We start from the raw sequence: 5,225 nt of genomic DNA, 5'->3' as shown, positions 1-5,225 counted from the left end.
AGATAATAAGGACATACCATGTAGATGTGCATATCGACAGGAAATTACGAATTATTTTTCTAGGAGTTATGCCCCTTTGAACTTATTTGCTGCAGTATACTACTGCAAACAGTTTGTCATCGAAACTCCTCTGAAACCACACATTCAACAGAATTTCATGAAACTTTGTAGATAATAAGGACATACTATGTAGATGTGCATCGACAGGAAATTATCGTGATTTAATTTTTTTTTCTTATTAATATACCATTTTTTTTCTTAGTTATTTTATTTCTCTAGTGGCAATGTGGGGACTGACTGCCAAAGCGGGGCTGGCTTCAGTTATTTGCAATATAATCCACCAATGAGCCCCCACCCTATGTCGGACTCTGTAACAATCATCCAATCAACCAAATATTTTGAAACATATTTAGAATTCAAGAAACAGACAAGTCCATGAAAATGAGGTTAAGTTCAGATAAACTCTGCAAGACAGACATATTTGTTATTCATTTATTATTTTGTACATAAATCACCCATTAGTTTTCTCATTTTAAATGTTTTAAATTGTTCATTTATCATTTCGAGACCTTTAAAACCAACTATGCAGAATATGTTTTACTCATTGTTGAAGTCCATATGGTGACCTACAGGTATAGTTATTTCTGTGTTATTTGGTCTGTTGTGTCTCATTTACAATCATATCACATCCTCTCATTTGATATTTTAATTTGTGATAAGACATTTAATAATCATTTTATACACCAAATATACATGAAGATGACCTATTGATTACACAATATTGACTACTACATTTACCTATTAGTATTTATTATTTTTGAGTACATGTCCGACATGCTGACGACGGACAGTCAATGGTATACCATAATATGTCCTGAAAACTGGCGTAAAAAAAAAGGCTCAACTAAATCAAATTTTTGAAACGTGATTGATTTTATTCCTCTAATATCTATGAGATCAAATTTATAAAACATCTATTAATATAATTAATTTCAATGTTCTAGTATACATGTAAGAATTGTTGCCATTTATACATCATGTATATGTACAATCATTAGCTGATCAGCTCTATATTTTCTTTATTTTTATTCTCCTTCACTGTTTTATTTATAAGAGTAGACTCATATATATATGATCTGTATTCATCATTGGGACAGGTAGCTATATATATAGGTGAAGTAGATCCTTTTGATTTGATTTTTTAAAGGATTTTGACAGCACTAAAGCATATACATGTAGTTCCAATTTATAGTTGATCTTAGCTCCTTAAGTGGATTGTGGCAACATATATTGCATATATACATGTAGAATGTTGTTCTTAAGTTTCAGCACTTTACGCATAGTTTCCGGTTGCAAGACTAGAATATGATACTGGCTTCTCATGAAATTCTGTCAGTTCTTTGCCAATAGTTTCCAAGTAAAGTTGAACATTCCAAGCTCACTCCTTCCATTTGCAATGTACATGTACAAATGTACTTGCAGCCTGAAATTAAATATCAGAGTAATTCTGTCAGAAAATCAACAACAAGTGAAACTGCGAGCTACTGCTCACTGATGATACCCCCGCCGCAAGTGGATAATATTAATAGTGTAAAAATATGCAAGTGTTCGGTAAACAGGAAGTTGTCGAGTGATGAATCTGAAAACGCATCACACGGTATAGCTGACTTATATAAATCCTGAAACCAAATTTCAGAAATCCTTGTATTGTAGTTCCTGAGAAAAATGTGACGAAAATTTTCAACTTGGCTATCATGTGTAAAATCAGACAAGTGTTCAGTAAACAGGAAGTTGTCGAGTGATGAATCTGAAAACGCATCACATGGTATGGCTGACATATATAAATGTTGATACCAAATTACAGAAAGGGTGGATGTGTAGTTCCTGAGAAAAATGTGACGAAAGATGGACGGACGGACTGATGGACGGACGGACTGACAGACAGAGGTAAAACAGTATACCCCCCCCCTTTTTTTAAGCGGGGTTTTTAAAGGGGGGTATAATTATTGACATTCAAAAGCATATAGATGTAGACTATTTCATAATGGTAATGTGTCCATGGGACACAGATGAGCAGCCGCTTGCATATAAAGGATGAAAAGGGTGACACCACCCAAATTTGTACTTGATCTGAGTGTTGTTGTAGTAAGCATTGCATATAAGTTTCAGAACATTTGGATGAAGCAAACTTGTGTTAAAGAAAGGAACAAAATTTCAGCATTTTTTTAATTTGTAAAGGGGCATAACTCTAGAAAAGTAAAAGCGACCCCACCAAAAATTCAAACTTCATGTGTGTTTGTTGGTACAATGTAGTAAGCATATATATATGCATTAATTGTGTATTAGTTTCATAACATTGGTAGAGGCAAACTGAAGTTGGAGAACAGAAACCAAATTTGGGAGGTACATGCAAGTTTGACTGACAATGCAAAAAACATGGTCTAAATTAATATGTGGTTATTTGATAATAGGTTCGTTTTCATTTATTTTTGTTTTCCCTTGAGAACACATAAAATATTTTTTTATAATTTAATTTGGTTGAATATACATGTATATCGAATTTCTGAACAGAAAATAATGAAAATGAGACGCAAAAAAAATATAACCAAAAAATAAACCTGTGATAATACTGCTTCTATTGGTACCAGGATGCTTAAAATCAATCCAAAATATTTTTTTTTGAAAAAATGTATACACCTATAGTTGTTAATGTCTGTGTCATTTTGGTCTTTTGTGGATAGTTGTCTCATTGGCAATCGTACCACATCTTCTTTTTTATATTATATACAATATATATGAACAGCTAAAAATCTCAAGTGACAAATACTTATGGCCGCATTCTGTACATGTTTAACCCTGATACTTCTATTACTAGACCTTAAGACATTTTTGTATACCTAACAGAATTAGGGGGGGGGGGGGTTAATGGTAAACAAATTGTGATTGATAAAGATGAATCCTTCGTTTGCCTCCTACTGTAGGGTTTATCATTTACAAGTTAGGCCAATTATATCATAATCTCAAGAAAATAAAGAAGTCAATCAAACCCCAGACCTTAATAGAGGGGTGGACAGGGGTAAGGAGACAGGGGAATGAGGGATCAGGGAAAAGGGGGTATCTTTGAAATATATTTTGTCTTGGGGCAAGGAGATGGAAGAATTGAAGTAAAAGGGGGGATTTTAGAGTAATATGGGAAGGGAAATATAGTTGGGGTCAAGGAGTAGAAACTGTCCCGATGAACCGAAGTTATGGGGTACCCCACATACATATGACCCTAGTCCGAGATTTCTCTGACGTCCAACGGCTGTTTTTGGCAGACAAGCTGGGGCTAATCTCGGACTAATTTGAACCTAACTTGGCTACGAAATAAGTTATTAAAAATGATGATTAAAAAAGAATAATTCATTGACACTAACCATTGCTAACGGTAGCGTAAAAATGACAGTAGATGTCATCCCTTCCTCTTCGGAAGTTTGCACACGGATATTTTGCAAAACTGGCCAGACATGTTTACAACTTGTCTGTAAAAGGTAAAATAAACACATAAATAAGATACCAGCTATAACGATCTATAATATTAAACATGGAAAAGAAATTGAGCCCGTGCAAGGTTTCAGCCGCATTGATTTTCAACAGTAACGAGTATTTTGAGACAACCCCCAAGTTTGTATTTTTCGTTATACTGATAACATTTGGCTGCCTAATATATCGAAATCTATGTTTTCTTATGTAATAACTCTACCTTCATCGTTGTATATTCGCCACAATGTCTGTTATGCATGTACATGGTCGTATTCATCAATATAGTATGCTGCTCGGCAATGGCGACCTTGAAATTCCTCTGGTCCGATAATGGCGCCAAATTAGAGGGAAGCAACTCGCGCCAGACAAAATTACCGTATTTCACCAAAATAATCAAAATTTCACTTTTTGATAACAAACAGTAATACGATAACCACATTTATATTCAGCAATCGTTTATTGATATAATTACAAACATTATTTTATTAAAGCCATCAATAAAGAATTCACAATTTAGTAATTAATGGACTGCAATGAAATCAGACCTTATGGGGTAGAGGGGTTAAACAAAAGCTCGTAACTTTTTTAAAAGCCTGGTGACCCCCATTTTATTTTACCTTAAAATGTTCGAAAAGTTCATAGCTTTGACATATCTGTTTTTAAAAAAAATCTACCGGGGAAATTTTACGAAAAATCGATTAAACCAATATTTTTTGCCTTAAACTAAAATTAGAAAATGCAAAATTTAGACATTAATCTGAAAATAAAAGGATTTTTAAGTCAAAAACAACCAAGGGAAAGGTTTACATTTCAAATTCTAATGTTTTTTCACATAAAAATCATACTGACTTGGTTTTAAAAGTCTTTGAATTTGATGTAACGGTTATTGTAAGAAGGGTGGGCATGTTTGGAAATAGGGTCAAAATCGCACATTTCGCTTCAATTTGAGGAGAAAACGAGCCTGGTGACCCCTTTTTTCTTTGCATTTTTGGATTCAGCATAAAAAAATCTACAGAATATGTGAAAATAAAAAAATTCTACCGGGGGTCACTATTGGGGTGAGCCACCTTAACTTCAAAAGTACTTCGAGTTGGAAAAGGATATTTTCATTCACACAAAAAGTATAGGTTCGTACAAGAAAGACAATCGTGCATTGAAATTCATCGACTACAACGGAAATTAGAAAAAAACACCGGTCTTTGTCATATACCCAAGCAATTGCCACAAACAAAACATGTATACAAATCCATTAGGTATACCATTTACAATAGGAAATAAGTAAAAAAAAAACATTTTCATTTTGCAATACAATACATTGACGGACAATAGCGTCGACAAAAGTAATTGTTTTCTAAATGTATCATGCTTTGCTATAGAAAAAATGTGAGCTGTACTGGCCTGAAAACACAAATGAAAAGCGATTGTTCGGTGATATAATTGTTGAAGTGAAAGCAGTATCGTTTCCTCAAGATTATGTATTACGTGAAATAGAAATTCATTTGGTAAGTATAATTGTTAAAAATGATCATTTTATGGAGTTATTTATTATCTTTACTGTACCAACTCTCTTTTTGTAAGTAGACTGCGTTATGTTTCAATATTATTGATTAAAATATTTGATAAGAATAATTAGAAATTAGATTTTATGGTATATAATAGTAAACAGTGTTGCATGGAATTTGATGAAAAACTCTAAATATAAT

At 33.1% G+C, this 5,225-nt stretch overlaps 1 long non-coding RNA gene across 1 annotated transcript; it reads right to left on the bottom strand.

Moving 5' to 3' along the window:
• Nucleotides 1–909: 909 nt before the first annotated feature.
• On the bottom strand, nucleotides 910–4,026 carry LOC139493149 (uncharacterized). Its single transcript, XR_011656927.1, has 2 exons — nucleotides 3,743–4,026; nucleotides 910–1,483 (listed from the first exon to the last, which is right to left on the bottom strand). It is a non-coding gene; the product is annotated as an uncharacterized lncRNA (long non-coding RNA).
• Between the last annotated feature and the right edge of the window lie 1,199 nt (nucleotides 4,027–5,225).

This window comes from Mytilus edulis, chromosome 10, assembly GCF_963676685.1.
Source record: "Mytilus edulis chromosome 10, xbMytEdul2.2, whole genome shotgun sequence".
NCBI classification, from domain to species: domain Eukaryota; kingdom Metazoa; phylum Mollusca; class Bivalvia; order Mytilida; family Mytilidae; genus Mytilus; species Mytilus edulis.
This window is presented reverse-complemented; position numbering and strand designations above follow the sequence as displayed.